General features: G+C 43.1%; 1 protein-coding gene across 1 annotated transcript in view; it reads left to right on the top strand.

Annotated features, from left to right (window-relative positions):
- The first annotated feature begins 3,661 nt into the window (after positions 1-3,661).
- Positions 3,662-23,394, top strand: part of LOC149473256 (RCC1 and BTB domain-containing protein 2-like) — a 95,308-nt gene continuing 75,575 nt past the window's right edge. Inside the window, exon 1 of the mRNA XM_089679119.1 lies at positions 3,662-3,730. The gene's annotated coding sequence lies outside the window, so the exon portion shown is untranslated. The remainder of the gene's footprint in view (positions 3,731-23,394) is intronic.

Genomic DNA, 23,394 nt, shown 5'->3' with positions numbered 1-23,394 from the left:
ACTTATTGGCATTTTTTAGCAAAGACATGTAGCAGAATACATTTTGGCCTAAATTTATGAAGAAATTAGATTTTATTGGATATGTTTTATAACAGAAAGTATCATTCTGCAACATTTTTGGTCTTTTTTCATTTATAAAATAGTTACATAGTTAGTCTGGCTGAAAAAAGACAAAAGTCCATCCAGTTCAACCATAGAACCATAATAAAGAATAAAAAAAAAACCCAGAGGTGTGAAAAAATGATATGTTTTTTTGGATACAGCGTTGCATGAACAAGCAATTGCCAGTTAAATTGGCACAGTGCTGAATAGCAAAAAAATGGCCTGGTCACGAAGAGGGTAAAACCTTCCTGAGGTCAAGTGGTTAAAACTGTTAGTATATAAAACAGAATGTTTGTAAGCATAGAAGAACTCCATCTTGTGGTGATATTTTGAGTTGCTGATGAAGTACTAAAGGAAAACTAGCAGCAAAGGTAAATGAAAGCTTACAAATATTGCAATTTTTTTAAATTAAATTATATAACCACAGCTAGACCGTTTTCCTGCATGATATTTAGTTTGCTAAACATACTTAGTGTTGTCTGCATGCTTATAAGTGAGAATCTGAGTGTGCAGCTAAATTAGTCAAACAGGCCATACAGATTAAGCTCAGATTAGCAGAGGTACCTGTGAATCATTTCACAATATGTGTAGTTGGAAAGGGGGAGGGAGGGTATCTATACAAATTAAAGTAACACAGGAACAAATGTCCCTACCCAACCAATTGGCAAATTCAAGAAAATATTAACTAGCTGCCGACCGCAGATAGCCGAATGACGGCTGCATTGCGGCCGGCCAGTTCTGAGTGGACGGCATATGACGTCCTCCCAGAACGCGCTCTCCTGCGCGCCCCAGGGTACACAGCTGATCACGTGATGTGGTAAAAGGCCAATCACAGAGGCCTTTTACCACGTGATCAGCGGTGTCCAATGACACGCTGATCACAGGGAAATGCAAGTGCCGGTTCTCGGCTGCACTTTCCTCACGCTGTCAGATCGTGAGGAAAGTACTGCCGAGAACCAGCAGTTGTCAGAGCGGAGATCGGCACCAATCATCAGGGCACTGATGATCAGTGCCCTGATGATCGGTGCCCAGCAGTGCCACCCGCAAGTTCCGCCCACCTTGCCCAGCAGTGTGCCCACTAGCTCCGCCCACCTGTGCCCAGCAGATCACCCAGCAGTGCACCCACCTGTGCCCAGCAGTGCACCCACCTGTGCCACTGTGCAGTGCCACCTACCTGTGCCCAGCAGTGCCACCTACCTGTGCCCAGCAGTGCCAACCACCTGTGCCTACCCACCTGTGCCCACCAGTGCCACCCACCTGTGTCCACCCACCAGTGCTGCCCACCAGTGCCACCCACCAGTGCTGCCAGTCAGTGCCACCAGTCAGTGCCCAGGGGTTGTGCCAGTCAGTGCCGCCAGTCAGTGCCCAGGGGTTGTGCCAGTCAGTGCCACCAGTCAGTGCCCAGGGGTTGTGCCAGTCAGTGCCGCCAGTCAGTGCCCAGCAGTGATGCCAGTCAGTGCCGTCTATCAGTACCCATCATCAGTGTCACCTATCAGTGCCGCCTATCAGTGCTGCATATTAGTGCCGCCTATCCGTGACACTTCATTAGTGCTGTCTATCAGTGCCGCCTATTCGTGCCACCTCATTAGTACTGCCTATCAGTGCCCTTTAGTGCTGCCTATCAGTGCCCATCAGTGCCGCCTAATCAACGCACATCAGTGATGGAGAAAAAATACCTGTTTGAAAAATTTTATAATAGAAACAAAGAAACTTTTTTTTTTTCAAATTTTTTGCACTTTTTTTATTTATAGTGCAAAAAGTAAAGCGCCCAGTGGCGATTAAATACCACCAAAAGAGAGCTCTATTTGTGAGAAAAAAATTATCAAAATTTCATATGGGTACAATGTTGCATGACCGCGCAATTGTCAAAGTGCGGCAGCGCTGAAAGCTGAAAATTGGCCTGGTAAATAAGGGGGTATAAGTGCCTGGTAGGCAAGTGGTTAATAAGCAATATTGCAGTTAACTTTATTAAAAACAAACATAAACATATGTATAAAATAAAAAAATTGCTCTACCTTCCAAAAAATTTGTATTTCTGTGTAGTCTGTCGTTTAAACCTAACAATGTCTACATTTAGATGACTTCCCTAGCACTAGGAAAACCCTAAAGACTGTACTACAATAGTCCAGTATTGCTGAGAATTAAAAAAATTGTTGAAGGCTAGCTTATGCACCTCCCATACTAACTGAGGACCTCCAGCCCCCTTATTATTTTTTTTGCCCTTCTCTGGACTCTCTCCAGTTCAAGAACATCCTTCCTGAGGATTGGGGACCAAAACTGGATGGAATAATCAAGATGTGGCCAAAGCAGAGTTTTGCAAATTTGTAGCCTTATAGTTTTATCACTTGAATAGATACCCTTTTTAATGCACACTAATAGTCTGCTAGCCTTGTCATCTACTAGGACCCCCAGATTCTTTTCCATCTTTGGTTCCCCTAGAGGTTCTCCATCCGGTGAAGACCTTGCATTCATATTTTTTTTCTGCTAAGTGCATTACTTTACATGTTTTAGATAATAAAACCTTTACATTGTATTAATTCATTTATAAAACTTGAATTGAAACTTTAACTAAAAAATTAAAAAAGGGCGAACACGCAGGAATTTTAAAGTAGAAGAGACATGCTTTGACTGACTGAACTCCCATGCATGCGCGGGAGTGACATCATCCCTGCCCGGCCAATGAAAATGACCAGTGATCGAGAAGATGTCAGTGGCTGGACAGGGAGCTCTGGGCTATCACATTGTTGGATCTATAGGTGAGTATAGTTCCACTTTAAAAGAGAACTATGGGCATTTTTTCTCTAAATCACACCTACCTAGGTCGATGCAGCATTGATATGTGTTCAGGTTTAAAGGGATGAGGTGGCAACCCTACTGTGGAAGGGGCAGGAGTGGCTGGCTCAGGCTGTCAGCAGATTGCTGAAAGGTGGAGCCAGGTGCTGGTCCAGGCTCCTGGGTTAGGGTTGCCACCTCATCCCTTTAAAAGCAAACACAGTAATTACACAGGTTCTGGGGATGAATAAGGTGGTAATTTAAAACGCACTTAGTGCCTTATGTGCATTAAGTTAGCCTCAGAACCTGTGTCATTAATATGTGTTCAGTTTTAAAGGGATGAGGTGGCAACCCTATCCTGGGTGGATCCCGGTCATGATCTTTCCCCAGCCTGGACTTGGTGAGTGACATCAGTTGATAGAAGACTTTAGCCCTCTGTCGGCTGAAAACAGGTCACAGGAGTGCAAACATACTGCACTCCTGTGACCCACAGAAGTACAGCCAAATGAGCTTTGGCTGTATTTCTCCTCTAATTTTTTTCGGCCTTTGCAAAATATACACCGTGCCCCTTGTACTAAAAAAGCACCCCCCTGCTGAATGTGAGTGTGATACTATTCTGTTTTTGTTTTATTATACAAGAGGAAGTGGTTTTTGATCTCTCTGTGTCGTATTATACTGCAACTGTGCAGTCACAAAAAGAAGCAGAGCAGAACATAAGAGACAGAGAATAACATCAGCTGATTGGGTCACATGACTGCAGTTTGAAGGAACCAGGAAGTACTCCTGAGACAGAGGCCAGCAGTTATACATTCTCTAGAGAAGATTGGTGCCACTGGAGATATCTGAAGACCAGAAGGTACTATGTGTGTCTAGAGACAATATGATGTGGTGTTAAATGGGAAGGAGGATACGCTGAATGCACTGTGGTGCACCCAGGAGAAAAGAGTTGCTATTATTAAAGTAGAGCAATGGGCATAGTAAAAAATGATGCAGCCTGTCAGAAGCAGGAAATGAACTCTGGAAGCAGTGCAGGTAGAAATCAATGGGCTAGTCACCAACATTGTCTGTGGTTTTGCTGCAGTGGATCTTCCCTATCACTAGCTGACCTTTCTTGTGCTGCACAGTGTCTTTATGGAAGAGGCCATCTTGGTAGAGGCAGGACTTTGCTTCCCCATGTCAGGGCCTCTAGCAAGGAGGACAATGAGCAGCACTGGAGTAACATTGTTATCTCACTCCAGATCTCTTGACCTAAGAGTCAGGACAAGCAGTACATTAAAGTGACACTAAACTCTGGTTTAACCCTTTTACCACCACTCAAAAGTTAAAACTATAGCACAACATTAATTCAAATACCGTATATTATTTTGAATAATTCTGAAGCCTTAATGGCTTTTTTTTTGTAACCTTAATGCATTCTCTGATGGACTACCTGGACTACCCCCCCCCCCCCCCCCAACACTTACCTGCTTACATGCCACTGATCTACCACTGAATTCATTGTCATTTCCTAATTTCAAAGGAGAAACTGAGGGCAGTGAAATAATAGACTCCTGCTGCCATCAGTCTGTAAAAAGGGAGTGCTGCCACCACTGTTTGTGTACACCATTCAGCATAGGAGCGTTCCCACCTTAGTACTCTGCTTGCTTCGGGAGGCACCTAAAGGAGGGAGGAGCCTACAGCATGGACAGGTTCTGCCGGAAGTGAAGGTAATGAACATTTCTGTGCATCACTGTTGTACATAGCCGACAGGTTTTACTTTTTTTGTTAAATTAAAAATAAAAAAATACCTTAATGCACTATAATAACCACAAAGGACATAAATGTGAAGTACATAGCTAGAGCAATGCTGTGAGAGGGACCCAGCAGGTCCACTCACTACAGGCATTCTGAAGAAAATTACATGAGGAGGCAGAGACAAGACCAGTCACTCTGCACAGGTTTGCGTTTTTGTTTTGTTTTTTTGCCAGTTTGTCGCTGGGCAGATTAAAACGCAAAGCGCATCAAAAACGCACTACCTGCATTTCTGCAGTGTCTCCATTGAGCCAAAATGCAAAGTTTTGTGTTTAAAAAAAAAAGTCCCTGACCCTTTCCAAAAAACGGAGATGTGAACGTGGAAATCATGTTAAATGTACTGTACTGCGTTTCTGCAAAATGCAAAACGCTTAGGTGTGGACCTAGACTAAAGTAGAACTAAAGGCAAAACTTTTTTCTTAATTTTGGACAGATTAAGGGATCTTTCACACTGGTGCCCCGATCAGGTGTGCCCATAGGATAGCAGAGTCCGGTTTCACCTGGCTGCCCATAGTGCAAAGCAGGGTTTGGCCGTGGACCTGTCATTCACTTGTGCTGCTTCAATCAGCAGGAAATCTGCTCAAAGATCCCTTGCTGATCAAAAAGCAAACTGCTTGTGGAAAAGGGCCCTAAGGGAGGGTTATAACCCCTGTCAGTTTTTTTTTTTCCATCTGTGTTCCATTGGGAGGAATTCCCCTAAATTCCTGTCTCATAGCCAAAACAGGAAGTGAGAGGAAATCCCTCCAAAGTGAGGGAATCCCTGGTTGTCACCAGAACTAGTGTCCCCTTTAGAAGATTTCCCCTCTATTACATTTTTACAATCCAAAATGTGGGATTTTTTTTAATTTTCATTTTCAGTGGGAATGGTAAACATGACAAATATGATAAACTATACAAAACTAAAAACAAAAAAACCCTTTGCTTTTAGTTATACTTCAACCTCACATTTCTGAGTGGTAAAACATCTCCTGTGTGAAGCTGAACTTAGATCTGTTACCTGATCTTAGTGAGAGGGAGTCTGCATATAATAATTTTTTTTTCTCCAGTCTACTCCTGTCATCTGCTCTAAACTCATTTAAAATGCACCAACCCTTTAGAGCAATGGTTTTCAAACTGTGTCCCGCAGGCTGGATGTAGCCCTTTGGTAGTCTTTTTCCAGTTCTTGTGGCACTATTTTTCCCACTGACACCAACAATGACGCACTACATCTTCCACTGACACCAATGATGGGGGACTATTCTTCCCACTGATACCAATGATGGGGCACTATTTCTTCCAATGACACCAATAACGGGTATTGTTCCTCCCACAAACTCCAATGACGGGGGAATTGCTCCCACTGACACCAATGATGGGGCACTATTTCCCCTCCTACTGACCACCAGTAATTTTTTACTCCTACTGACCACCAGTCTGAGGCATTGTTTACTCCCCCTGATGGTGGGACATTTTCTATCCCTCTGGCTACAGTCCAGCCCCCCCCCCCCCCTTAAAGTCTGCAGATGAGTAAAATGGCTCTTTGTTTAGAAAGTTTGGAGGCTGTGATTTCTGGACTTTCCTTTGAAAATGCTAATTTTCTGGCTAATGTAATATGTTCAATGCTTTGAGTCACTGACCCAGAGGAAGAATGCCGATTAGGAGTTCTAACTTTATTCTGACTTTTCTGATCTGCATGCCTATTTCCTATTGTCTCAGAAAGTATTGAAGCCAGAGACTGCCAAGCAGTGAGCATTTTCAGAAGGAGGTCAGCAATGACCACATCCCTCCTTCTCTCAATATGGAGTTTCTTTAAGGTGGAACTTTCCCCATAACAACTTGATAAAATATAATGAAATGGTTTGGACACCTGGCTGTAGGTGCAGCACCAGTGCACAGGGGCTCAGCACCCTAGGAGTCTTTGAAGCAGTGCCCTCTGCAGTGACTGGGTCTTCTGAAGTTCTGTGCTATTATACCCCAAACTGTCTGCCTACATGCTGGAGAAAATGGAGGACTAGACACCAGGTGCATTAGGCTGAGTGGTCCATGCAGTCTGCACATTTTTTTTTCTGTTTTTTTTTTTTTGGGGGGGGGGGGCGGGTTAGTTTTGTTTTTTGTTAACATTTTTTATCTGAGTGTAGATCTACAGTGGATAGAAAAAGTCTACACACCCCTGTTAAAATGTCAGGTTTCTGTGATGTAAAAAAATGAGACAAAGAGAAATCTTTTCAGAACTTTTTCCACCTTTAATGTAATCTATAAACTATACAACTCAGTTGAACAACAAACTGAAATCTTTTAGTTTGAAAGAAATAAAAATAAAAAACTAAAATAATATGGTTGCATAAGTGTGCACATCCTTAAACTAATACTTTGTTGAAGTACCTTTTTGATTTGATTCCAGCACTCATCCTTTTTGGGTATGAGTCTTATCAGCATGACACATCTTGACTTGGCAATATTTGCCCACTCTTCCTTGCAAAAACACTCCAAATCTGTCAGATTGAGAGGGCATCTCCTGTGCACAGCCCTCTTCAGATCAACCCACAGATTGGATTCAGGTCTGGGCTCTGTCTGGGTCATTCCAAAACTTTAATCTTCTTCTGGTGAAGCCATTTCTTTGTTGAGTTGGATGTATGCTTTGGGTCGTTGTCATGCTGAAAGATGAAGTTCATTTTCAGCTTTCTAGCAGAAGCCTGAAGTTTTTGTGCCAATATTGACTGGTATTTGGAACTGTTCATAATTCCCTCTAACCTTTGACTAAGGCCCCGGTTCCATCTGAAGAAAAACAGCCCCAATGCATGATGCTGCCACCGCCATGCTTCACTGTGGGTATGGTGTTCTTTTGGTGATGTGCAGTGTTGTTTTTGCGCCAAACATATCTTTTGGAATTATGGCCAAAAAGTTCAACCTTGGTTTCATCAGACCATAACATATTTTCCCACATGCTTTTGGGAGACTTCAGATGTGTTTTTGCAAAATGTAGCCAGGCTTAGATGTTTTTCTTTGTAAGAAAAGTCTTCTGTCTTGCCAGTCTACCCCACAGCCAAGACATATGAAGAATATGGGAGATTATCACATGTATCACACAACCAGTACTTGCCAGATATTCCTGCAGCTCTTTTAATGTTACTGTAGGCCTTTTGGCAGCCTCCCAGACTAGTTTTCTTCTGGTCTTTTCATCAATTTTGGAGGGACGTCCAGTTCTTGGTAATGGCACTGTTGTGCCATATTTTTTTCACTTGACGATGACTGTCTTCACTGTGTTCCATTGTATATCTAATGCCTTGGAAATATTTGTGTGCCCTTCTCCTGACTGATACCTTTTAACAATGAGATACCTCTGATGCTTTGGAAGCTCTCTGCAGACCATGGCTTTTGCTGTAGGATGTGACTAAGAAAATGTCAGAAAAGACCTACTAGAACAGCTGAACTCTATTTTGAGTTAATCAGAGGCACTTTAAATGATGGCAGGTGTGTACTGACTCCTATTACACCTGATTTTAAATGTGATTACTTAATTCTGAACACTGCTACAGCCCCAGTAATAAGAAGCTGTGCACACTCATGCAACCACATTATTTTAGCTTTTTATGTTTACTCCCCCCCCTAAAAAACTTCAGTTTGTTTTTCAATTGAGTTGTACAGTTTATAAATCACATTAAAGGTGGAAAAAGTTCTGAAATTATTTCTCTTTGTCTCATTTTTTTACATCACAGAAACCTGACATTTTAACAGGAGTGTGTAGACTTTTTATATTAACTGTATGCTTGTCCCAAGCATGTTTGAAGCTATTTACTGTTGACTGGCTCACTACCTCTTCTGGAAGTTTATTCCAAGCATCAACCAGCTAAATTTATATTTCCTGGGCATTGCCAGACACCCAGGGGCTTGTGGGAACCAAGGGGATTGTGGAAATTCATTGAATTGTGGGAAAGGAAAACAAAGGAGCCTGCACCCACTGCTAAACAAGGTGGGTAAAGAGCAACTTCACTATACTCCTCTCCATTTGAACTTGCTGTTTCTGGCAATTTTGAAGACCAAACTAGGACTACCTGTGCAATGTGAGAAACTCAAGGGCTGAGTCTTAGATCCATCTTCCAGGCCAAGAGGTGGTGCATCCTTGTCTTTTGCCATGTCAGAGGGCTCCACAGCAGGATGTAAACCTTGACTAGGTAACTATTAGACTGTGTCAGCTCACCAAGACCCAAGGCCTTTCCTGGGGGCACTGGTGGAAGAGCAGGAGGTAAGTACCCATGAACCTCAGATGGTTCACAAAACTTGAAATCTGGCATCTCCATTTACAGTTGCTCTACCCAGGACTGGTCTTTGATGAACTGTTAAGCTTTGACCAGGTGCTGCTTCCGCTTCTGAATCTAGGAAGTCTGAGTGTGCTCCAGGTCATCTGTGAAGAACCATGCCCAGAAGCTTGGTGAGTCACGCAGTAGTCTGACCAAACATAACATGGTAGGGTGAGAGGCCTGTCACTGAATGCACCTTTAATTGTATTTCCAGGCCACTTCAGCAAAGTAGTGGGTTCATCTCCTTTGTTTCTCTAGGACTAAGACTCTCTAAAGTATTTTCCTGTAGTTTTAATTCCAAATTTCAGCTTCAACAGAGTAAACAGTACTGTGAAAAATGTACCTTTTTATCTGGAATTTCTCATTAAAAAAAAAATAGCAAAGCACTTCCTGGTATGTGAGCATAGCTGGACACTTCTTTCTTTACAACCTCATGACTGTATATCTGCAGTATGAGAACTAAAGCACTGCTACTTTGCTAGTCTTCTCAGCATTAAAATTGGTGATTTTGCTGTTCTCCTTGCTGGAGGCTGTCATTTGAAGAAACATAGTCCTGCTTCTACCAAGATGGCTACCCCCACACAAAGACACATTGCAGAACAAGCATGGTAAGTCAGTAAGAGAAAATAGCTGCAGGAAGACCACACGCAATACTGATGAGCAATCATCTGTCCTTTGCCTGCCTTTTTTTTTCTTTGGGGCACTGTTTCCAGAGTTCAGTTTTTCACTTATTTTGGGTACAGTATAAACCACACAGAATTACTGAAGGTTACTGTTCATGTGGAACTGCTCTTTTTACAGGAACCCCATGTCTGCTGCTTTGGGACACCTTCCTGTGTGTGCTGGAGCTGTCATTTCAGGAAGGAAGACAAATATTTCTAGGTGCTCCAGCTTAAAGATGAATGGTGTTCTCTTAATGTCTTTAGGATATCCTTTGTCACAGGACATACTTAAATATTGTTTATACAAATGTTGAGGTAACTACAGCAGCATCAAATGTTCAAAGATAATTTCATATGCAAAGAATGTTCTATTTAACTGTATATGTAAATATTCTTAGTGCACCAGTACTTCTATGTTACAAGGTTAGGCTGAAAAAAAGACCACCACGTTCAACCAAAAACACAAAAATAAATGAATTAAAAAAAAAACAACATTGTGGCTCCTCAAAACCTTAATCCTGCAGTAGGAAAGACAAAAAACTCCAATTTGCTCTAACAGCAAATTGGTCTTCTGGTCTTCTGATCCTAGAAGTTAATTGTATACTTCCTACAGTGTTATTTCCTAAAAGTACTAATAGACACGTGTATTTTGTGCATTCAAAAACACATCCAGCTCTTTTATGCAACAATCTAGTTGACTAAAACTAGCTCCTGTGAAAGGCTGTCCACATTTTCACTGCAATTCATCATTCTGTACACGAAGGTCAAACCTTGTTTCCTTATCCCAATACGCTTAATTTAAATAGCTTGATTTCTGTTCTTAACTGTACCCCTTTGATTAGGCTAAGGATAAATAGTGTCCATTGTAGCCTGTAAAATTCCACTCTTAAGCAGTGGCATCGCTATGGGGGTGCGGATCTTACCCAGGTGACACCTGCTATAGGGGTGACACCCCACCAAGGGGCTGGTGTCTGTTTGTATAAGAGAAGTTATCTCAGAGCGAGTGTGAAAGAGTAACTAGTTGATGGAAAGTGTGATGAGGCTGAAGCATTAAGGGTGGAACTGCACATGGGGGTGCTAACTACAAAGGTTATCGTTGGAGTTTGTTATAGACCACCCAGTGTTAATGAGGAGGTGAAGACTCAGCTCCTTGCACAGATCAAAAGAGCTGCAAGGGCTGGGACAGTGATAATAATGGGGGATTTTAACTACCTGGAAATTGACTGGAGTAATGGTAGTTAACTGCAGGAACAGTTAAAGGGCAAACATTTATAAACCTACTACAGGACAATTGTATGGTACAGGTCATAGAGGCCCCAACTAAGAATGATGCTCTGCTGAACCCAGCAATCTCAAACCATGCAGAGCTTATTATTAATGTCCTTTTATAAAAGAACATCTGGGTAGCAGTGACCATGACATGATTTAATTTGTTAGCTGTAAACAACAAGCACACATGGGAAAAATAAAACGCTCAACTTTAAGAGAGCTAATTTTCCAAGGCTGAGAGCTGCTCTCCAAGACTTAGACTGGGAGGGAATATTGGCATCGATGAACACAACACAGAAATGGGAGTTCTTCAAAAAGACTGTATGTGAACACTCTCCAAAATATATTCCCATGGGCGACAAGTTTAAACGACTAAAAATCAAACTTATGTGGCTTATGGCCAAAGTTAGAAAAAAAACTATAAATAATAATAAAAGAGCTTTTATTAAATATAAAAATGAAGGAACGCTATCATCATTTAAACATTACAAAGAAAATAACAGAATATGTAAAAAGGAAATCAAGGCTGTCAAAGTTGAAAATGAACGACAGATTGCAGAACAAACCCCCAAAAAGTCTTCAAATATATTAATAGTAAAAAGGTCCAGTCCGAGCATGTAGGCCCTTTACAAAATAATCTAGAGTGGGTGACTGGGGACACAGAGAAGGCAAATTTATTAATTACCTTCTTCAGCTCTGTGTTTACAAAGGAGCATGGAGGAACTCTTGTCCACAATGGACATGGTATTGACACAGCCCCAGATGATCCACATTGGCTCACAACTGATATGATCCAGAAATATTTAGACAGAATAAAGGTGAACAAAGCACCTGGCCGGATGGTATACACCCACGGGTCCTTAAAGAATTGAGCTCTGTCATTTCAAAGCCATTGTTTCTAATTTTTAGGGACTCTTTAATGACTGGCATAGTACCACTGGACTGGTGTAAGGCCAATGCAGTGCCTATATTTAAAAAGGGGTCAAAATCTTTACCAAGCAATTATAGACCTGTTAGTTTAACTTCTATAGTTGGGAAGATACTGGAGAGTTTAATAAAAGACCACATAGATGAGTTCTTGCTGGAAAAAAATATTTTAAGCAACAGACCGCATGGATTCATGAAAGACAGTTGTCAGACAAATCTGATTTCTTTTTATGAGGAGGTGAACAGAACCTTGGACAGAAGGGTGGCGGTGGACATGGTATACTTGTATTTTACAAAAGCGTTTGACACAGTTCCCCACACATGGCTAATGTAAGGTAAATTCTACAGGCTTGGAAAAATCTGTATGTAAATGGATAGAAAACTGGCTAAAAAGATCGTATTTAGAGAGTAGTGGTTAATAATTCATACTCTGAATGGTCTAGGGTTGTTAGTGGTGTACCCCAAGGTTCAGTGTTAGGGCCCTTACTTTTTTTATATATATAAACTATATAGGGTCTGGGATTTAAAATTCCATTTCAGTCTTTGCAGATGACATCAAGCTGTGCAGTGGAATAACGTCCTTACAGGATGTCTCCAATTTACAAGCCGACCTCAATGCACTATTTAATTGAGCAACTATGTGGCAAATGAGGTTTAATGTTGATAAATGTAAGGTTCTGCACTTTGGGGGCTAAGAATATGCATGCATCATACATACTAGGGGGGGTACAACTGGGGGAATCAATGGTGGAGAAGGATCTGGGAGTTCTAGTAGATCCTAAGATTAATAATAGCATGCAATGCCAAGCTGTGGTTTCTAAAGCGAGCAAAATCCTCTCTTGTATTAAAAGAGGTATAGACTCCATAGAGAGAGAGATATCATATTACCCCTGTACAAATCATTAGTAAGACCTCATCTGGAATATGCAGTTCAGTTTTGGGCACTAAAAGATTAGAGGAACTGCGTTTATTCTCAATTGAGAAGAGGAGATTAAGGGGGGATATGATCAACATGTATAAATACATCAGTGGTTTATATAGTGAACTCAATGTAGAGTTATTTACCCCGAGGTCATCACAGAGGACAAGGGAGCACTCTTTACATCTGGAGGAAAAGATATTTAATCTCCATATATGGAAAGGTTTCTTCACAGTAATAGCTGTGAAAATGTGGAATAGACTCCCTCAAGAGTTGGTTCTGGCCAGCTCTGTGGATTGCTTTAAAAAAGGCCTGGATTCTTTCCTAGATGCACACAATATAACTGGATACTAACATTTATAGGTAGAGTCGATCCAGGGAATATCCAATTGCCTCTCAGGGGATCAGGAAGAATTTTTTTTTCCCCTGCAAGAGCAAATTGGATCTTGCTTTGTAGCTGGCCAGCTAAGACCAGTCCTCGGTTGCTAATATGGTTCACATATATGTGTATACCAAACCTGCCAATAACCTCAGTACAGTATATATGTACATATGTTAAAGCCAAAAGCAGAATCATTGCTGTAATCTATGTCTTTGAATGTTATATGATATTTATATATTCATTGTGTTAGCAGAAGCAGAAAAGGAAAATATGCCTTTAAGAGTTAGCATAGAGCTGAGCCAATCACAGCCAGCCTCACACTGTACAGAGCCTTAACCAATCCCAGCCAGTTTCACATTTATGCCTGTGTAAAACTCCCTGCTAGATTGTTCTAGAGCAGGGGTGGCCAAACTTTTTGACTTGAGGGCCGCAATGGGTTCATATATTGGACCCGGGGGCCGGACCAACAGTAGATGAATGATGTGTATGTGTCATCCATAGTAAGTATAGTAATATTCCCCCATAGTAAGCATAGTAATTCATCCCCCATATAGTAATTCATCCCCCATATAGTAATTCATCCCCCATATTAATTCATCCCTCATATAGTATTTTATCCCCCATAGTACTATTCCCCCCCAAGTAGTAAGCCAAGTCCCCCCTGTGTCAATTTACTTACCTTTGCTCCGCGCGTTCCTCTCGCCGTGTTCCCGCGCCGTTCCGGTCTTCAGGGCGGACTGTGAGAGGAGCCTAGCTCCCCTCACGTTCGTCACGCTGCCCCGCATACACACATCCTGACAGCCATCCTGACAGTATCACGCTCCGCGGGCCGGATTAAAAGGTCCGCCGGGCCGTATACAGCCCGCGGGCCGTAGTTTGCCCATTGCTGTTCTAGAGACACTTGCTCACCAGACAGAAGAGGAAACAGACAAGTTCCAGTCAGAAAAGCTTTATGGAGGCAGAGAAGGCCAAATAGGTATTTTATGCACTTGTGTGTTCCTCTGTTGTTTAGCAATGCAGGTAGATATGTATGTAAAAACTGTTGTATGTGTGGTTACTTGTAGTTCCACCGATTCTATCGAATTTATCAATCTACCGAAATAATCTAACGAGTCTATCGAATCTATCGAGATAAGCTATCAAATCAACCCAATGTAATACGAATTAAACCATTGTAATATGAAAGAAATAAGTCCCTGTAAGATAAACGAAACAAGCCATTGTAAGTAGTGTTATATGAAGAAGATTGAAGTTATTAAAGAAGTTAACTAAAGTATTCGGTGTGCTCTTTAAACCTACTGCATCCATAGAGCGGCATTGGAGGAATTACAGAGTAAAGTCAGTCTAATCAAACAAAGAAACAGCAATTGCATAATTTTTCTGATGCCACAGCGCACAAGGCACTACAAGTGCTGCGCCTGCCACATGCTTTGCCTGGGTTCTTTTGTCTTTCTCTTTTTTTTCCCCAATCCATGTCCTGAGATCCCAAAACATTTTCACTGACTAAAGTCTCCTGCACTGCCAGACAGGTTTGTTCTGTCTGGCAGAGCTGTACAAAAGTCATATTCACATAGTTGGTAAGGTTGAAAAAAGACATTAGTTCATCCAGTTAAATCTGAATGTGCATGTTTTTACATCACTGCTACTTTCCATATCTCTGTGCACTGTGTTTACTAAGAAACACATCTCATTTTGAATTCATCTACACTCCTCTCTGACACCACCAACCGACCAACTGTGGAAGGAGTTCTGCATCCCTACTGCTCTAACTGTAAAGAACCCCATATGCAGTTTAAGATGGAACCGTCTCTCGTCCACTTCATTGTGTGGCTGTGTAACTTCTTTAGAGACCTTAGGTTTCCTCCCAGCTAGAATCACAATTTAAATATTCGTATATTGTGATCACATCCTCTCTCCCTCCCTCTTCTCCATGGAGAATAAGTTTAATTTTTGTAGTCATTTCTCATAACTGAATTCCTCCAGTCCCCTTATTAGCTTTGTCGCCCTTCCCTAGACTTTCTCCACTTAAATCACATCCCTCTTGAGGACTGATGACCAGAAATGGACAGCATACTCAAGATGTGGCCAGACCATAGTTTCTTAAAGTGGAGGAATTATAGATTTCTTGAGTAAATACCCTTTTTAAGGCATGCTTAGTCTACATCTAGGCAATATGTTATTGCTGAGTTTGTGATCTACTAGGATAATTTTCTATCTTGTATTCCCCCAGAGGTTCTCACCCTTGCGAGTAACTTGCATTCATATTTGCAACTTCCAAGTACATAACTTTACATTTATCAGTATTAAACCTCATCTGCCATCTAGCTGCCCATCCCTTTATTTTATTGAGGTCTTCCTATAAAGTTGCTATAGTCTGCTGTGATGTTAGTGCCCTTAGCTTTGTATCATCAGCAAACACTGGGAATGAACTATTTATTCCAACCTCTGTATCATTTATGAACAAATTTAACGGAATCAGTCCCAGGACAGAGCCCAGGGACTCCTCGCTCACAACTCCAGTCCATTCTGAGAATATTCCATTAATCACCACCCTCAGGACGTGCTCCTGCAACCAAGTTTCTATACAGGTACACACAATATCAAAGCCAGAAGACTGTAGTTTGTAAACTAAGCATTTATGGGGTGCTGTGTCAAATGGCTTACTAAAATCTAGGTACATGCTGCATCCACAGACCTTTCTCTATCCAAATTACAGCTCACCTCCACGTGGAATTTTACCAGGTTGCTCTGGCAAGAACGGTTCTTCATAAATCAATGGTGGTACAGTATATATCTTGGCCCTTTTTTTTGAATATTGGTACCACATTTGCTTTTCGCCAATTTGCTGTTACCATTCCAGTCAGTAAGTCATCCTTAAAAATTAGAATGGCTTTAACATGGGTAAATTTCAGGACTGGATAAACAAAAATAAATTTTTTTTTGTCGGGTAAAACATCTCCTATACAGGTATTTCATCTGTTTATTTACCTGTTTACCTGGACTTCAGCTTTACGTTACCTATATCACTTGAGTGCCCACAAATACAGCTTAAAGCGATACTAAAGGTTCACTATTTTTTTTTGTAAAATAATAAACATGGTATACTTACCTGCTTTGTGTAGTGGTTTTGCACAGAGCAGCCTGGATCCTCCTCTTCGTGGGTCTCTGGCATGCTCTCCTGGCCCCTCCCTCCCGTTGGCAGCTTGCTATAGGGGCACCCACTGCTCCGTGTGTCCATTCATACACGGAGCTGCGGCTTGGCCCTGCCCCCTCTCTCCTCATTGGCTGACTGGCTGTTATTGACATCAGTGGTAGCCAATGGCTCCCACTTGCTGTCTTAGCCAATGAGGAGACAGAGACCTGGGACAGCTGAGGCTGTCATGCACATCACTGGATCTCGATGGGGCTCAGGTAAGTATTGAGGAGACTGGGGGAATGCTGTACACATAAGGTTTTTTGCCTTCATGCATAGAATGCATGAAGGTAAAAAACCTTGAGCCTTTACAATCACTTTAATCTAAATAAAATCATATGAAAAATAAGATAAAACTGTTTAAAAAACAATAGCAAATATGTGTGATACTAACCTCTTGAGGGCCACTGAGTTTTTCAATGCCTCTAAGCTCTGCACAGCCAGGCAACACACATTTTCCATACTTTCATCCACAGTCCGTAAACAGTCCATGGGCTTGTTTTTTTTTTTTTTATTAGGGATTAACAACTTGGATAGGGTAAAGGGGTTACAGGATGCTCAATTTGATTGAAGAAATAGCAGAATGAGGATGTTTTTGCTCTAGCACACTTTAAAAAAAAAAAAAAAAACTGCAAACATTTGACTGTGTTCCAGCTGGAACCATCACAGTCCTTAGTAGAATAATCCCCCTCTAGGAGCTTGGTGTCCACTGAGTGCTTTTTTTTAGCGACGTGAGAACGCGTAGGAACTTAGCCCCCTTTGTGCACAGAATACCAGGCCACCTGGTTATGGTATCTGATCCCAGGACAAGGGATTGGGTAAGCTATGAACTGTCCCCTGAAGACTTGCCAGAACATGCATCCAGCAGACTTCTCCATTCTAGGCCCTGGGGGTGTAGAGGTACTCACACTGTCCTTGACCTGCAGCTGTTCATAGAACTGCTTTCAGGCCTTCCAGCTGGGCATGTTCCTCTCCAAGCTTTGCAGACTGTCCTTCCCCAGTGGATTGCAGGGCAGTGGAGCTCCCTCTTTCAGCGTCTCTTCAGCCTCCGGCCTCCAGCTTCAATGCAGAACCCCCCTCCTCTGGGGCTCCCTCCAGAGGCTACACCACAACACCTCTCAGCAATCCATCTTCCACCACACTCCCATGCTAGCATGGCTATGATCTCAAAACAGTAGTTGGGAAAAGGAACCCTTCCTATCTGAGAGACTTGGATCAGTTGGCAAAAGAACAGTAGTCCAAAATTCCAGAAAAAAACTCATTGATGGTTTAAGAAAGCAAATGATTTCAGTTATTTTTTCCAAGGGATGTGCTACCAAATATTAAATTGGGTGTCAATAATTTTGTCCAGACCATTTTTGGGGTTTTACATGGAATGTTTCAGATTTGGCAAACAAAAGAATTTAAACATGAGAATGCCTAAACGTTTGTAATTGCAGCAATGTTCTTGGCGAAGTGGTGCATTATCTGACAGAAATGCAGGGGTGCCAATATTTTTGGCCATGACTGTATGTATAAATTTAAAATAGTATGGTTTTTTAAAACACACTTGACACATGTTTATTAATCATTTGCCCTCCAGAGGATTTGTACCCTCCCCCCCCCCCCCCCCCTTCCTGACCAGGTCATTTCTTACATTACTGCGCTGTTACTTTAACTGGCAATTGCGTGGTCATGCAACACTGCACCCAAATGAAATTTACATCCTTATTTTCCCCACGAATAGAGCTTTCTTTCGGTGATATTTAATCGCCTGTGCATTTTTTAGTTTTTGCACTACAAAAAAAAAAAAGAAAAAAAGCCCAACAATTTTGAGAAAAAAGTTTCTGGCTTTTTGCCATTAAACATGTCCAGTAAAAAAAAATTAAAAAATCAAATTTCGTCATAAATTTAGGCCAAAATGTATTCTGCTACATGCCTTTGCTAAAAAACAAAATCCCAATACGTGTAAATTTATTGGTTTACGTGAACGTCATAGAGTTTACAAATGGCGGTATATATACTTGGATTTTTATTTTTACTAGTAATGGCGGCAATCAGCGAGTTATAGCGGGACTGTGGCAGGCATCTTGACACTGGGGGGAACTGACTTGGTGTCAATGACATCCCCAGGGCCACCAAAACAATGATTGGTGCTTTAAAAAGCAATGATGCTGTACTAATGGCCCTGGGCAGGAAGGGGTTACGTGGGGTGATGAAAGGGTTAACAGTGTGCTGTTTTACTAAGGGCTGTGTTTACTAAGGGCACAGCCATGCAAAGCAGTGTGCAGGAGCTGACAGGGGAGAGAACTGTATTTTATATGCAGGACTTTTCTGATCTCCATGGCTCAGTATCTAGCCTAGTCAGTGCTTCCACGTAAGAGCTAACAAACTCATTGACTATTCACTGACACTAATTGCAATTTAAAAAGCTACAGATGTGGGACATTAACCTCTAATTGGAATTTTAACCCGTGTGTGTCATCTTGTGTGTCTTTACCAAACATTCCAGGGTATGTAAACTTCTGATGATGGCCATTTGGGTGATTTCTGTTATCATTATGATTTAAAAAAGGAGCCAAACAACTATTTGATAATAAATGGCTTCATATGATCATCATCCTTCAAGAAAAGCACATTTTTTGGCATGATCAGTCATATTTTCAATATCAATGTCAATTTTGCACAATTTCTGCCAGGGTATGCCAACTTTTGAGCACAACTGTGTATGTATGTGTGTGTGTGTATATGTATGTATATATATATATAGTCCCATTACAGTACACATATTGCCTATCCCCCACACATGTACAATTCGGACATACAGATTTACATAAACCCCATATTATGCTGCACATATTAGCAATCCCCACGTATACTGTACAGATACACATAAACCCCATTACAATACATATATTGCCTATCCCCCACACGTGTGTGTATATGCATATCCCCCATTATGCCACACGTATTAGCAATCCCCACACATGTGCAGTTAGGATATGCATAAACGTCATAATGCACATATTACCTATCCCCCCACATATGTACAGATATACATAAACCCCACTATGCCACAAATTTTAGCAATCCCCCCCCCCCCCACACACGCACAGATATACATAAACACCATTACACTACACATATTCGCTATCCACCACACATGTATAGATGAGGGGGATTTCTAAAATGTGTAACGAACTGGATTTTAAGTATATCTGTATGTCTTAACTGTACATATGTGGGGTATAGCCAATATGTGTAGTGTAACAGGGCTTATGTATATCTGTATGTCCTAATTAAATAAACAGTAAGTTTACTGTATGTGAGTGTGATGATGTGAGGAAATGTATTGTAATTTTTATCATTTGTTTTTTAATGTATATCAACCTTATAAGTGGCATGGAATGTGCTTCTTGGTAAGTGCTCATAGATTCACCTTATGGAGATATTAAGAGATCTCTGATGTCTGCCCTGTGTACTAGAGATGTGTCCCCAATCTTCTCCCACAGTGTTGCTTTGACACTTAGGCTACTTTCACATTGATTAGTTTTTGAAGTGTTTTTGTGTTAAAAAAAAAGCACCTGAAAGCTCAAGAAAAACACTTCCCTGTGTATGTGAATGTATATCTATGTATGTTTTCACACGTTGCTCTTGTGGTGAGGTGCAAAAACTGCTTGCAGCATCTTTGGGGTATGTTTGGTGAGTTAAAACAAAAAGCCCCCAAAACACCTCTTCCCATTGAAATCAATGAAAAGCGCCTCAAAAATGCCTCTGAGAAGCGTTTTTAGTTTAAGTCCTGTGTCCTTTAAAAATGCTCAGAAAGCACAGCAAAAGTGCGGTAAAAATGCCTATGCATTTTTGCTGTGTTTTTGCAGTGGATCAGTGTGAAAGTAGCTGAATCCTGAAATGAAGACTAAGTAGCTCAGATGTAAGGAGTTTAATATTAGAATGTTTGAAACCCAGCAAGCATAGGATTCTGCAGAGGTAACAATTCCATATTAGGAGCGTGCCTGAAATAACCAGAATTTTATGGTTTGATGTGGCAATCATGTTTGGGTGTGGGTTGTAATTAGAGATGAGCGAAGTATTCAAAAATTCGATTCGGCTGATTCGGCGAATTCGAGGAATAAATTCGATTCGATGCGAATTTAACTTATAAAAAGGGTTTCTAGGCTTCAGAGAGCCTTTATATTAGTGCAGAACACTGTACCTTTAATTTAAATGCCCTTGGAGTCTGCTGGGGAAGAGAAATAATACTGTCAGTCAGTATGACATGCAGATGAGTGCCATCCATCTTAGAATCACCGCACACTTCACTCATTTGGGCAGTCACGGGGCCAAAACCAGAGTGTGGAGCCACAGTGTGGTGGTGGAGGCAGCAGCAATGGGAGGCCATACAGCACCCTATGACAAAAATGGAACCCACCAGCAGTGTGAGGAGACCTGAAAGTGGCACATGGCAGAGTGTGGCGATGGAGACAGCAGCAATGGGAGGCCGTACAGGGACCCATGAGACACTCTGGACCTGGCAGCAGCATGAGGAGGCGGTACGGGGGCCCATGGCAGATTACGGGCCTGGCAGCAGCAATGGGAGGCCTGTAATCTGCCAGCACCCTATGACAAAATGGAACCCACCAACAGTGTAAGGAGAACTGAAAGTGCCACATGGCAGAGTCTGGCGATGAAGTCAGCAGCAATGGGAGGCCGTACAGGGACCCATGACGCACTCTGGACCTGGCAGCAGCAAGAGGAGGCGGTACAGGGGCCCATGGCAGAGTGGCGAAGCGTAAGCAGCTTAAATTGAAGGCCATACAGAGGCCTATGTTAAAAATAATAACATGTTTGGGGCATGATTCATGGCGGATTTAGTCAGTTGTGTCAGGAACTGGTGGTTTGAAATCCAGACTAATCCACGCCTGATTCATTTTCACAAACGTGAGTCTCTTCTCACTTTGGGTGGACAGTCGTGTCCTCCGCGGAGTTACAATACCTCCTGCCGCACTAAACACGCGCTCCGATGCCACGCTACTGGCCGGGCATGACAGCCTTTCAAGGGCAAATTCAGCTAGTTGGGGCCAAAGGTCAAGTTTCGTTGCCCAGTAGTCAAGGGGATTGTCTACCTCGGTTGGCAGGGTGCTGTCCAAGTAGGCCCGAGCCTGTTGTTTGAGGTCCTGCTCCAGGTCCACCTGATGCTGCTGCTGCTGCTGCTGCGGCTGGTTAGTAGTTTCCTCACTGCGCTGGTGAAGAAAGCTACTCATCATCGACTGCAGACTGAGGCAGCTGCTGCTGGTGGAGCTGCCACTGCTCCTACCACCCCACCCCTCCCCTGCTGCCATGGCAGCGGAACGCGAGTGCACAGGGCCCACAGTGTCTGAGGATGGACGTTGGTGCAGAAAGGCAGAGACCAACTGACTACATAGGTGGTTTTTATAGTACGATATTTTGGCCTCCCTCTCAGCAGGTGTGAAAAAGGCCACCATTTTTGAACGGTAGCGAGGGTCCAACAAGGTGGACAGCCAAAAGTCATCCCTCTGTCTGATGGTTATTATTCGGCTGTCGCTACGCAAGCAACCGAGCATGCTATGGGCCATTTGTGCCAAGGAATGCGAGGGACTCCCTGCCTCCATCTCCACAGCATACTGCCACGGTGCGTCTGGGTCCTCAGTCTCCTCCTCCTCCTCTACCAGATGCTCCTGCTCCTCCACTCCTGTCCGCTGAGTGGAAAAACCACCCATTTCACTCAATAATTCCTGAGCACCAATGTCCTCCTCTACCTCCTCCTCTTCTTCCTGTCCTGCCCCCACAGGGGTCATGTGGCGTTGAGATCTGTGCGCCACGTCTACCGCACCCTGACCAGCCATTGTTAACAGCATTTGTTCCAGGACGTGCAACAGACGAATGACGTCGTTCATCCCATAGTCCTGCCGACTCACGAATAGCGTGGCCTCCTCAAAGGGCCTGAGCAAGCGGCAGGTGTCACGCATGAGCTGCCAATGGCTGACATCTAAGTTACACAGGGGAGTACCTTTATCCGCTTGTAACATCAGGAAATCGGTGATGGCCTTTCGCTGTTCGTAAAGGCGGTTAACATATGTAGGGTTGAATTCCACCTTGTTGCAACGTCACAGCATGAGGAGTCGGTACGGGGGCCCATGGCAGATTACGGGCCTGGCAGCAGCAATGGGAGGCCCGTAATCTGCTAGCACCCTATGACAAAATGGAACACACCAGCAGTGTGAGGAGACCTGAAAGTGGCACATGGCAGAGTGTGGCGATAGAGACAGCAGCAATGGGAGGCCGTACAAGGACCCATGAGAGACTCTGGACCTGGCAGCAGCATGAGGAGGCGGTACGGGGGCCCATGGCAGATTACGGCCTGGCAGCAGCAATGGGAGGCCCGTAATCTGCCAGCACCCTATGACAAAATGGAACACACCAGCAGTGTGAGGAGACCTGAAAGTGGCACATGGCAGAGTGTGGCGATGGAGACAGCAGCAATGGGAGGCCGTACAGGGACCCATGAGAGATTCTGGACCTGGCAGCAGCATGAGGAGTCGGTACGGGGGCCCATGGCAGATTACGGGCCTGGCAGCAGCAATGGGAGGCCCGTAATCTGCTAGCACCCTATGACAAAATGGAACACACCAGCAGTGTGAGGAGACCTGAAAGTGGCACATGGCAGAGTGTGGCGATAGAGACAGCAGCAATGGGAGGCCGTACAAGGACCCATGAGAGACTCTGGACCTGGCAGCAGCATGAGGAGGCGGTACGGGGGCCCATGGCAGATTACGGCCTGGCAGCAGCAATGGGAGGCCCGTAATCTGCCAGCACCCTATGACAAAATGGAACACACCAGCAGTGTGAGGAGACCTGAAAGTGGCACATGGCAGAGTGTGGCGATGGAGACAGCAGCAATGGGAGGCCGTACAGGGACCCATGAGAGATTCTGGACCTGGCAGCAGCATGAGGAGGCGGTACGGGGGCCCATGGCAGCTTACAGGCCTGGCAGCAGCAATGGGAGGCCCGTAATCTGCCAGCACCCTATGACAAAATGGAACACACCAGCAGTGTGAGGAGACCTAAAAGTGGCACATGGCAGAGTGTGGCGATGGAGACAG

The sequence above is a fragment of the Staurois parvus genome, unplaced genomic scaffold (assembly GCF_062004578.1).
Source record: "Staurois parvus isolate SC_StPar_1 unplaced genomic scaffold, SC_StPar_1.0 ptg000017l, whole genome shotgun sequence".
Classification (NCBI taxonomy): Eukaryota; Metazoa; Chordata; class Amphibia; order Anura; family Ranidae; genus Staurois; species Staurois parvus.
This window is presented reverse-complemented; position numbering and strand designations above follow the sequence as displayed.